Genomic DNA, 13642 nt, shown 5'->3' with positions numbered 1-13642 from the left:
GCCCTGTGGGCACTTGGAATGGCATCTTAGAAATGGCAGACTATTGAATATTAAAGCTCGAACTAAAGAGATTTCTCTTTCTTTGAGGATATTAGTGGGAGAGAGGAGCCAAGCTTTGCTATGTACAAAGATTTCCTTTAATTATTTATATTCAGTTAAATAATTATCAACACCTCCAGACTTTGAATGACTGGCAGGTTTTTGGCCGCTGTGCTTTCTTAGCTGGCACAGAATAGTGTCGGCTACAAGCTTGGGGAAAGGGTGCATGTCAATTGTCTAAAGTGGCTTTTTTATTTTTTATTATCTGCACTGAACTGAACATAGAATAGGTAGATTGTCCTATTGAAGGAAAGGAGTTGGTAGAGGAAGCTACTTAGACTATTGAGATGTACCCATGGAGTGAGAATCTGTCTCAAATCCTATCACAGTGTGTGCTGACAGTGTAGTTCATATTTAACTCCCAGGGAGAAAGGTGTTATTTTTTCTGGCCCATTAAACAGTGTAATGACCATCCTGATCTGCTCCTAAGATGTTTGATTTGAAATGCCAGCCTGATGGTTCCAGCCCCTGATGCCAGAGAGATGGCATAATGTAGCACTGCACCTAATGAACGATGCCTGCTCTTCATGCCCATTAGATTGCATGACCTTTCGCAGAAAGAAGAGGAAACTGATTGTTTGTACAGGTGTAATTTTTCTGCTCCGAAATCATGTCATATTTATTATTGTAGAATTATTATCAGATTTTAGATGCTATTCTTCGGGAGACGGTTTTCTCTGTAAGCTGAGCCATATTGTCTTTCTCTCACAAACAAGCTCCAAACCAAAATTGTAGATGGAAGTTTCAAAGAAATTAATTGCCTGAGTGAATTGTGATTTCCTGCGTGATTCTGAGGGTGAAATCAATTATAGAGGGCGTTGCATTTCTCATTCTTTCAGACAATGATCTGCAGAAAGCCACACTGTTGACTTTATATGGTCATACAACATGATTGTGCTAATTATACATTTTAGTCATTTACAGACATTCTTATCCGGAGAGACTAAAATCTCATTTTATTTGTCACATGCTTCGTAACCAACAGGTTGTAATACTTACTTACGGGGCCCTTCCCAACAATGCAGAGAGAAAGATCATTGAGAAATAATAGGAAAGTAATATTAAATACAAAGAGTATTGATAACTTGGCTATATACACGGGGTACCAGTACATAGTCAATGTGCAGGTTGTAGCGGTATTTATTAGAGGTAAAGATACAGATTTTGTTCGGGCGCCAGGCAGGTATTAACCATGCCGAAAGAAAGAGTAGAATAGAGTACCACTACCAGACCCACACACAGCAGAAGAGACTGCCTAGGGTGAAGCCTGTTTCCCAGATAGCCAGTGGAGAGAGAAGAGAATACACACCCTATAAAACCCACATCACAGCACAGGGGAAACCCCACCAAGAATACCTCATACAATAATAATAATAATAATAATAATAATAATAATAATAATGGCAGAGCAATTGAACAGCAACTTCATACAAGAAAGAACCCAGTCATCAACAGAGGATTTGCAGTAATATGTATTGTCTTTCAGTGGAGGAGTGCAGAGGGTATGAATGTGGGGGGTGTTCATAGACACAACAAAGGCCTTAAAAATGTCCACAATCTTCTCGGCCACATGTCATTAGTACACCCCACCTCAAAACAGTTCAAATAACAATATACAACTTACAACAACCTCCCTTTTAACTAAAATGTCCACCCAAATAGTCCTGGCAGGGCAATAATAGTCCAGCTCTAATGAACATCAATGGGAAGTGCATTTGAAAAATAGAATCTGTTGCAGGGTAAAGCACTGGAACGATAGAGGGAAGAGAAAGAGAACAAGAGAGATCTTAGTTGTGGTCTTCAGGCTGGCAGTTGTCCTGTCTGACCGTCCGATGGTTTGTATGTTAAAGCTTCACAACAATGTTGCTACTAATCCATGCGATCCATAACAGGTGCGGTCCCAGTCACAACCTAGAGCGGTGTTATGGGATTTATATGAATAATGACTAAATGATGTATACATTTAACGTAGAACTATAATTAAACAGAATACTACCCTGTCACTGTATGAATGTATGAATCGTAACACTGAATATAATGTGTGTAGTTTTAGTTCTGAATTAGAACACAGACTTTCTGTTCCTTGTTAGAAACGACCGGCTGGAATACTGTGTTCCTTACAGGACATTCTGTCCCCACCCAGGGAGGGGAGAGAGGCTTGTAGTAGATTGTTTAACAGGTGGCAGAAAATATGCATGAGTAGGAGAAGACTTGTGAACTATGTTGCCATTGTATCTGAGAGGGGTATTTATGACGAAATGTGAGGTATATAGACCAATGTACAGGAAATGATAAGCAGAACGTTTCCGTGAATAAACATTTAACTATTGTACTATTGTAGACTGGGCCTCTCTTTGTCTTCATTTATATCAGTATCTTACAAATCCTGATATAGCAGACTGAGTAATTACAATTGAATTGGTTAATGAACACAATAACAAAATTCTCTTGACAAGCCATCACACCGATGATTGAGTTAAATACTTTAAAAATTAACAAGGACATCTGTAGCATAGCACACACAATCAAACTGTCGCGCCAACCAAGAGCTCCTCCCCAGAGAGCTGAAAGTGCTGTCTTTATTTCCTCCTTCCTTACTGCTGATGCGCTCTTAAAGTGGCAGCGCATGGTGAAGGCTCCGTGCAGGATTTCGTCACAAGGTGTATGAGGTAAATATGTACATTTAACCAGGAATAGTGTGACTAGGCAACAGGATAGTTAAATCAGTATCAGTAGTGCATATAATGAGTCAAAAAGTCTATGCAGGTAGATATTTGGTTCACTATTTAACTTACCATAGCAGTCTTATGGCTTGGGGATAGAAGCTGTTCAGGGTCCTGTTGGTTCCAGACTTGGTGCATCGTTACTGCTTGCCGTGTGGTAGCAGAGAGAACGGCCTATGATTTGGGTGGCTTGAGTGTTTGACAATTTTTAAGGGCCTTCCTCTGACACCGCCTGGTATGTTGGTCCTGGATGGCAGGGAGCTCGGCCCCAGTGATGAACTAGGCAGTACGCCCTACCCTCTGTGCGCCTTACAGTAGGATGCCAAGCATTTGCCATACCAAGCGGTGATGCAGCTGGATCAGTCAAGATGCTCTCAATGATGCAACTGTAGAACTTTTGGAGGATCTGCGAGCCCATGCCAAATCTTTTCAGCCTCCTGAGGGTGAAGAGGTGTTGTCGTGCCTCTTCACGACTGTGACGGTGTGTGTGGCCCATGATCGATCCTTACTGATGTGGACACGAGGAACTTGAAGCTCTCAACCCGCTCCACTACAGCCCTGTTGATGTGAATGCGGGCAGGCTCGGCCCTCCGTTTCCTGTAGTCTATGATCAGCTCCTTTGTCTTGCTGACGTTGATGGAGAGGTTCACATAGGTGTTCCTCTTGTCCAGATGGGAGAGGGCAGTGTGCAATAGAGATTGCATCATCTGTGGATCTATTGGGGCGATATGGGATTTGGAGTGGGTCCAGGATGTCTGAGATTATGGTGTTGATGTGAACTAATCCACGCCTTCGCCTTCTCTCAGATTGACTACAGCAATGCGCTGTTTGGGGGCCTCCCAGCCAAATCTCTACAGAGGCTCCAACTAATCCAACTAACAGTGCTGCCAGAGTCCTGACCAGGACCAAGAAGTCAAACCACATGACCCTGATCCTGGCCAAAACCCACTGGCTACCGGTTAACTACAGGATCGACTTCAAAATCGTCAAAATGCGTCTATTTAAAGCTATGAATGAATTAAAACTCACTTCTGTTTTTCATAGTCCTAGTCCCAATCTAATACGTAATTTGCACCAAACCCACTATTGCTATTTTACCTGCCTTGATTCTAAATATTTGTTGTTATCATTGTATGTAATATTAAAAAGAAATCCTCAGTAGACATTTGAGAAGTGTAGTGAAAGTGATGTATTATTATTAGGCCTGATTGATAGTCAAGTTGTAAGCCATGCTCCCCAAAGATTGCCCAGGGATTTCAGCGCCTCTTGGTAAAGATGAATAATCCCAATAGCAAGCTACTAGGATTGTAATTTATCCAGCCGTAACATTTACATTCATTGTTATTTGGGTCGTCAAATTTACATTGGTTATTATTCAGGTCATGTAAGGGCCCAATTATGAGATGGGTTGCCAGGTTTGGATCTCTGACTTTATGAATTTCTAGCATTGAGATAATCAGATTAGAGTTGCTGATTGGAAGTCGACACCATTCTGAAGGTCACCACTGAGCATGCTGTCAAATTGCTGGTGTAGCTCGCCTGCTCTGTCTTGCAGGAGAATTAAATGATTTCTTCCTGTGTGAAGTGCACCAGAGCAGCATGAGGCCTTCATTTGCTCCAGCCTGACACTGCTCCTGAGCTGTGGACAGACAAAGCTAGTCTTAAAGGGATACACTCCAAATCCAGTTGGTGCTTTATATGTCCCATTCATTTGCCTGAAGTCTGCAGATCTCTTCCAATGCATAAAGCATTACTCACAGTAAAGATAAGCATGGCCTTAATTTGACTTTAGACCACTTCTGATTTATTGAAACATCTGCCAAACTATTGAGTGAATCATCTCTCTAACTATTCCATCTTTGACCCAGCGCTCCCTCAATCAAAAAGAGTTTCTCTCAGTTTCTTCACCATAGCAACAAAGTTCTGTATGTGCTATGGAACTTTTTCTCCAAACTCAGCCATCGGCTGCTACATATCAGGAATCACCCAGGAAATGGATAGAGGAGACTGGATCCAGTTCATTGATCTCAGGCATTCAGCAAATTTCCCAGTTCAGTAAAGTGAGACGACTCCAATGATTTTCTGGGCCGGTTTATGTATTGATTTCTGCTGGCTGCCGGTGGTACAGAGAAACCAGTCCATGAGATGGCATCACTGTATTAAGATGATGGCTTTGAGCTGAATACAAATTATCAAAGAAATGGAGAGCGAGACTCTGGGTCCTGTTCCAATACTATGACGAGCCTTCCTTCAGCCCTTTCTCACTTCCTTAATGGTACCTATCCAATGATCGGTCATGACTGGATTGGAGATAGAAAGTTAACCTACGTAGTAAACCCTTGATTTTCTCCTATCCAGCAGTGTTAAAGGTCAACTGTCGCTTAGAACCAACTTGTCTCGTTTAAAATGGCCTCTGTGGCATCGATATGATTCAAACATGTATAGTGTCTTAATAGGATAATTTTGGTCATAAGGTCAGTCTCGGTCCAAACTGAGTTTTGCAAGTGAGTTTGTCACGACTTACAGGAGGGTTGGGTGTCGCGATCTTGCCCAGTGCCCACTAACATGAGAGAAGCTGCTGTGCTGATTGTGCTCTTGTAACAGATGTGAAATGGCTAGCTAGTTAGCGGTGTTCGCGCTAAATAGCGGTTCAATCGGTGACATCACTTGCTCTGTACTGTATTCAACCATAGCAGCCAGAACCTCCAGACAGTGGGACAGACCTGCCCATTACACACCGCCTCACGACTTGTTTACAAAAGATAAGTCGCCAATGTAATGTTGAAATGACCCTTGGCCATAAGCTCTTTATGGTGCGGCCACTTGCTAGTGTGTTTTATAGTGTCTGCCACTTTTTGGGGTAAAATGAGAATTGAGACGATCAGAGCGCACTTGTATCCCAACTGCAACCTGTCAAAATTCCAAAACCCATTCAGAAGCATCTTGTCTCCCGCGACCTGTTTTGTAACATGACTCCATATGAAACACTGCCGGACAGATGCACAATATTTTCAAAAAACAAATAGCAATGAAGCACACACACAGCCACTCGCCAGTGACCTGATAAGCTGATTGTGGATTTTGGGCAGTGTTAACAGCTTACAGAGTTTCAGAAGAAAGTTATTTGTTTCTGGCCATTTTGAGCCTGCAAACGAACCCACAAATGCTGATGCTCTAGTCTAAAGAAGGACAGTTTTATTGCTTTAATCAGAACAATATTTCAGCTGTGCTAACATAATTGCAAAATGGTTTTCTAATGATCAATTAGCCTTTTCAAATGATTAGCTAACACAACCTGCCATTGGAATCACTGAAATGATGGTTGCTGATAATGGGACTCTGTACGCCAATGTAGATATTCCATTAAAAATCAGCTGTTTCCAGCTACAATAGTCATTTACAACATTAACAATGTCTACACTGTATTTCTGATCAATCAATGTGATGTTATTTTAATGGACAAAAAAATTAAAATAAATGTCTAAGTCACCCTAAACTTTTGGGACAGTAGTGCATATAAATATAGGACAGCACACACATCAAGACGAGGTAACACTACATAGAGACCCAAGGCAGCAACACATGACAACACAGCATGGTAGCAACACATGGTAGCAGCACAAAACATGGTACAAACATTATTGGGCACAGACAACAGCACAAAGGGCAAGAAGTTAGAGACAACAATACATCACGCCAAGCAGCCACAACTGGCAGTGAGTGTCCATGATTGAGACTTTGAATGAAGAGATTGAGATTAAACTGTCCAGTTTGAGTGTTTGTTGCAGCTCATTCTAGCTGCAGCAAACTGAAAAGAGGAGTGACCCAGGGATGTGTGTGCGCTTTGGGGACCCTTTACAGAATGTGACTGGCAGAACGGGTGTTGTATGTGGAGGATGAGGGCTGCAATAGATATCTCAGCTAAGGCAGAGTGAGGCCTAAGAGGGTTTCATAAAATGTAATAAGCATCAACCAGTGGGTCTTGCAACAGGTATACAGAGATGACCCGTGTACAAAGGAGTATAGAGTGCAGTGATGTGTCCTGTAAGGAGCATTCCTGGCAAATTTGATGGCCGAATGGTCAAGAACATCTAACCGCTTGAGAGAGCACCCTTACCTGCCGATCTATAAATGATGTCTCTGTAATCTAGCATGGGAAGGATGGTTATCTGAATCAGGGTTAGTTTGGCAGCTGGGGTGAAAAAGACATGTTATTCGGCCTCCCGGGTGGCGCAGTGGTTAAGGGCGCTGTACTGCGCCACCAGAGACTCTGGGCTCTCGCCCAGGCTCTGTCGTGACCGGGAGGTCCGTGGGGCAACGCACAATTGGCCTAGTGTCGTCAGGGTTAGGAAGGGTTTGGCCGGGAGGGTTATCCTTGTCTCATCGCGCACCAGGACTGAATTCTGATTACAATAACATGTCTTTTTCATATATATACACAGTGGGGCAAAAAAATATTTAGTCAGCCACCAATTGTGCAAGTTCTCCCACTTAAAAAGATGAGAGGCCTGTAATTTTCATCATAGGTACACTTCAACTATGACAGACAAAAGGAGAAAAAAATTGTTGACCTGGTGCAGGTCTACAATTTTGTTTCTAGAGTCCTTTGACAGCTCTTTGGTCTTGGCCATAGTGGAGTTTGGAGTGTGACTGTTTGAGGTTGTGGACAGGTGTCTTTTATACTGATAACAAGTTCAAACAGGTGCCATTAATACAGGTAACGAGTGGAGGACAGAGGAGCCTCTTAAAGAAGACGTTAAGGTCTGTGAGGGCCAGAAATCTTACTTGTTTGTAGGCGACCAAATACTTATTTTGCACCATAATTTTCAAATAAATAAATAAATAATCCTACAATGTGATTTTCTGGACTTATTTTTCTAATTTTGTCATAGTTGAAGTGTACCTATGATGAAAATTACAGGCCTCTCTCATATTTTTAAGTGGGAGAACTTGCACAATTGGTGGCTGACTAAATATTTTTTTGCCCCACTGTGTATATATATGAAAAAGACATGTTATTGTAATCAGAATTCAGTCCTGAGCACGCAGCCAGACTTTCCCTACTTGGTAGGCTGTATACAGTGCACGGACATTTTTCATGCACGTTTTTTTTTACTTGAGAAATACTGCTAGATGTCAAATTGCACAACTAAGACCTCTTCAGCAAAAACATCTACATTAATGACAGATTCTTGATTATCTTAGATTCATTTTCACTATTTTGAGGAAGTAGCTATGTTGTTGCTATGGAAACTCAGGAAGGACAAACTACACTACCTACAAGGGTATGATATGCAAACATAACCAGAGATATGTAATGACGAGATGCTCATGTCTCTGCCCTATCAACGGGAGTCATTGTCCCAAAGGCGGGAAGTCAGACTACAAGCTTAGGTCCAAAATAAGACCATAGAAACACATTGGGCTTATTTTGGACAGATTTTTTCAAGAGAGAAACCTCTTGCTTCACCTTTTTTTCCTCTCTGACATAACACACCCACATCAAACCACACCCCCACGACCCTTGTTTTGCTTTAGTCATGGCTGCTTGCATTTCTTAATGAGCAATCTTCAAAACGAGGCCAAATTGAGAAGTGCAGTCTCCCTTTAACTTCAGTGTTTGGACTGCATGGGCTGGGTTGGACAAAGAAACAACTGCGCTCCCTCTCAAAACCCATAGAGGACACTGTAAAGAGTTATGGTTTCTTAAAAATGTTCATACTGTAACAACACAGTTTCTCTTGTCCTCAAGTGGCTTTTACAAGCGTGTTAGTTCGGAGTGGATCACATCACTGGCCAAGGTTAAGCAGCACTTACAATGCAAAAGAGTTTGACGTGCCAACAGGGGTCACAGACTAATTCAGAGGAGATGATTCGTCCATTGGCCACCCTGGGGATCTCTACAAGAAGCAGCAATGTCATCAAGTATGTTTCTGAGGTGTTAATAATAAATTAGTGCAGTGCGCCCTATGGGTATTTCAACTTTCTCAAGTTGACTCTTCAAAGCTTGATTATTTGTTGTTATTCATACATCTACCGGAAACATTATCTTTTTCATCCCATCTTTCCAGGGGCCGACTGACTATTCAGTTGCAAAATAATATAACTTTGTCTCCCCCACCCACTCCCCTGTCAGCTGGGTAAACAAAGCCTGGTGCAGACATCCCTAAGAGCTACAGCCTGGCTGTATATATATATTATACACAACTTTTTTCACATTTTATTTTTATTTTACATCAACTCATCTTCAAAACACTCTCCTGCAACCCGCCTCACCAATTTATATTTATAAATAAGTATTATTTACGTCAAATCTGCAATCCTCCAAGAAGCTAGCCAGAAACTCCAAGAAGCTAGCCAGAAGCTAGCCAGAAGCTAGCCAGAAGCTAGCCCAGAAGCTAGCCCAGAAGCTAATCAGAAGCTAGTTCAGAAGCTAGTTCAGAAGCTAGTTCAGAAGCTAGTTAGCTTCCTTACAGGCAAATCGTTAGTATCCAGCTAACCACGGTTTGTGGTCATCAGCTATCCCTTAGCTCGAAAATCTATCGCCAGTTTTGTACGGCGCAGCGCGACTCGGAACGGAACATACCGGACCAATTTTTCTCTCCATGTCCCTGGATTTCAACTGCTCTCTGGACATTCATACCCGGATCTCACAGCTAGCTAGCTGCTATCCGTGTGACTATCTGCTTTCGTCGATTCCGGAGCAAACATCAATTACTCCGGAGCTAGCCAGCTCCGTCAATCACTCCTGAGCTCCGTCAATCACTCCTGGGCTGCAGTCACCTATCCGGACCCGTTTTACTGCCTACGCGGAGCCCCACTGGGCCTTCACAACTGGACTGCCGACGTTATCTACCCGAAGGAGATCCGGCTGGCTCCTCCGTCGCGACGTTACCTGAACGCCCATCTGCGGCCTGCTAACCGTTAGCTGTCTTACCGGCTGCTCTCAGAATAGACAATCGGACAATTTATTTATTTTTATTATTATTATGTTTCTTCTTGGGCCTCTATAACTATATCTATTGTTTTTATTGTTTTTGTTGTTGTGTGATTTGGATTAATCCCCTCTACCACACGGAACCCCACTAATCTACTGACGGAACGCAAGAGGTGGCTAACAACAGATCTCCATCCTATGCTAGCTTGCTACCGATGTCCTGGCTAGCTGTCTAAATCGCCGTGACCCCCAACCAACCACTCCACTCACTGGACCCTTTTGATCACTCGACTAAGGATGCCTCTCCTTAATGTCAATATGTCTTGTCCATTGCTGTTCTGGTTAGTGTTTATTGGCTTATTTCACTGTAGAGCCTCTAGTCCTGCTCACTATACCTTATCCAACTTATTAGTTCCACCACCCACACATGCAATGACATCTCCTGGTTTCAATGATGTTTCTAGAGACAATATCTCTCTCTTCAATACCTAGGTTTACCTCAATACCTAGGTTTACCTCCACTGTATTAACATCCTACCATACCTTTGTCTGTACATTATACCTTGATGCTATTTTATCGCACCCAGAAACCTCCTTTTACTCTCTGTTCCAGACGTTCTAGACAACCAATTCTTATTGCTTTTAGCCGCACCCTTATTCTTCTCCTCCTATGTTCCTCTGGTGATGTAGAGGTGAATCCAGGCCCTGCAGTGCCTAGCTCCACTCCTATTCCCCAGGTGCTCTCTTTTGATGACTTCTGTAACCGTAATAGCCTCAGTTTCATGCATGTTAACATTAGAAGCCTCCTCCCTAAGTTTGTTCTATTCACTGCTTTAGCACACTCTGCCAACCCGGATGTTCTAGCTGTATCTGAATCCTGGCTTAGGAAGACCACCAAAAATTCAGAAATGTTAATTCCAATCTACAGCATTTTCAGACAAGATAGAACTGCCAAAGGGGGCGGTGTTGCAATCTACTGCAAAGATAGCCTGCAGAGTTCTGTCCTACTATCCAGGTCTGTACCCAAACAATTTGAACTTCTACTTTTAAAAATCCACCTCTCTAAAAACAAGTCTCTCACCGTTGCCGCCTGCTATAGACCACCCTCTGCCCCCAGCTGTGCTCTGGACACCATATGTGAACTGATTGCCCCCCATCTATCTTCAGAGCTCGTGCTGCTAGGCGACCTAAACTGGAACATGCTTAACACCCCAGCCATCCTACAATCTAAACTTGATGCCCTCAATCTCACACAAATTATCAATGAACCTACCAGGTACCCCCCCAAAGCCTTAAACACGGGCACCCTCATAGATATCATCCTAACCAACTTCCCCTCTAAATACACCTCTGCTGTCTTCAACCAAGATCTCAGCAATCACTGCCTCATTGACTGCATCCGTAATGGGTCAGCGGTCAAACGACCTCCACTCATCACTGTAAAACGCTCCCTGAAACACTTCAGCGAGCAGGCCTTTCTAATCGACCTGGCCGGGGTATCCTGGAAGGATATTGATCTCATCCCGTCAGTAGAGGATGCCTGGATATTTTTTTAAAATGCCTTCCTAACCATCTTAAATAAACATGCCCCATTCAAGAAATTTAGAACCAGGAACAGATATAGCCCTTGGTTCTCCCCAGACCTGACTGCCCTTAACCAACACAAAAACATCCTATGGCGTTCTGCATTAGCATCGAACAGCCCCCGTGATATGCAGCTGTTCAGGGAAGCTAGAAACCGTTATACACAGGCAGTTAGAAAAGCCAAGGCTAGCTTTTTCAAGCAGAGATTTGCTTCCTGCAACACTAACTCAAAAAATTTCTGGGACACTGTAAAGTCCATGGAGAATAAGAACACCTCCTCACAGCTGCCCACTGCACTGAAGATAGGAAACACTGTCACCACTGATAAATCCACCATAATTGAGAATTTCAATAAGCATTTTTCTACGGCTGGCCATGCTTTCCACCTGGCTACTCCTACCCCGGTCAACAGCACTGCACCCCCAACAGCAACTCGCCCAAGCCTTCCCCATTTCTCCTCCTCCCAAATCCATTCATCTGATGTTCTGAAAAATCTGGACCCCTACAAATCAGCCGGGCTCGACAATCTGGACCCTTTCTTTCTAAAATTATCTGCCGAAATTGTTGCCACCCCTATTACTAGCCTGTTCAACCTCTTTCGTGTCGTCTGAGATTCCCAAAGATTGGAAAGCAGCTGCGGTCATCCCCCTCTTCAAAGGGGGGGACACTCTTGACCCAAACTGCTACAGACCTATATCTATCCTACCATGCCTTTCTAAGGTCTTCGAAAGCCAAGTCAACAAACAGATTACCGACCATTTCGAATCTCACCATACCTTCTCTGCTATGCAATCTGGTTTCAGAGCTGGTCATGGGTGCACCTCAGCCACGCTCAAGGTCCTAAACGATATCTTAACCGCCATCGATAAGAAACATTACTGTGCAGCCGTATTCATTGATCTGGCCAAGGCTTTCGACTCTGTCAATCACCACATCCTCATCGGCAGACTCGACAGCCTTGGTTTCTCAAATGATTGCCTCGCCTGGTTCACCAACTACTTCTCTGATAGAGTTCAGTGTGTCAAATCGGAGGGTCTGCTGTCCGGACCTCTGGCAGTCTCTATGGGGGTGCCACAGGGTTCAATTCTTGGACCGACTCTCTTCTCTGTATACATCAATGAGGTCGCTCTTGCTGCTGGTGAGTCTCTGATCCACCTCTACGCAGACGACACCATTCTGTATACTTCCGGCCCTTCTTTGGACACTGTGTTAACAACCCTCCAGGCAAGCTTCAATGCCATACAACTCTCCTTCAGTGGCCTCCAATTGCTCTTAAATACAAGTAAAACTAAATGCATGCTCTTCAACCGATCGCTACCTGCACCTACCCGCCTGTCCAACATCACTACTCTGGACGGCTCTGACTTAGAATACGTGGACAACTACAAATACTTAGGTGTCTGGTTAGACTGTAAACTCTCCTTCCAGACCCATATCAAACATCTCCAATCCAAAGTTAAATCTAGAATTGGCTTCCTATTTCGCAACAAAGCATCCTTCACTCATGCTGCCAAACATACCCTTGTAAAACTGACCATCCTACCAATCCTCGACTTTGGCGATGTAATTTACAAAATAGCCTCCAATACCCTACTCAACAAATTGGATGCAGTCTATCACAGTGCAATCCGTTTTGTCACCATAGCCCCATATACTACCCACCGTTGCGACCTGTACGCTCTCGTTGGCTGGCCCTCGCTTCATACTCGTCGCCAAACCCACTGGCTCCATGTCATCTACAAGACCCTGCTAGGTAAAGTCCCCCCTTATCTCAGCTCGCTGGTCACCATAGCATCTCCCACCTGTAGCACACGCTCCAGCAGGTATATCTCTCTAGTCACCCCCAAAACCAATTCTTTCTTTGGCCGCCTCTCCTTCCAGTTCTCTGCTGCCAATGACTGGAACGAACTGGAAACACTTATCTCCCTCACTAGCTTTAAGCACCAACTGTCAGAGCATCTTACAGATTACTGCACCTGTACATAGCCCACCTATAATTTAGCCCAAACAACTACCTCTTTCCCAACTGTATTTAATTAATTAATTTATTTTGCTCCTTTGCACCCCATTATTTTTATTTCTACTTTGCACATTCTTTCATTGCAAAACTACCATTCCAGTGTTTTACTTGCTATATTGTATTTACTTTGCCACCATGGCCTTTTTTTGCCTTTACCTCCCTTCTCACCTCATTTGCTCACATTGTATATAGACTTGTTTATACTGTATTATTTGTTTATACTGTATGTTTGTTTTACTCCATGTGTAACTCTGTGTCGTTGTATCTGTCGAACTGCTT

The sequence above is a fragment of the Oncorhynchus keta genome, chromosome 4 (genome assembly GCF_023373465.1).
Source record: "Oncorhynchus keta strain PuntledgeMale-10-30-2019 chromosome 4, Oket_V2, whole genome shotgun sequence".
Taxonomy (NCBI): Eukaryota; Metazoa; Chordata; class Actinopteri; order Salmoniformes; family Salmonidae; genus Oncorhynchus; species Oncorhynchus keta.
The sequence above is the reverse complement of the archived record's forward strand: the minus strand, read 5'-3'. Positions refer to the sequence as shown.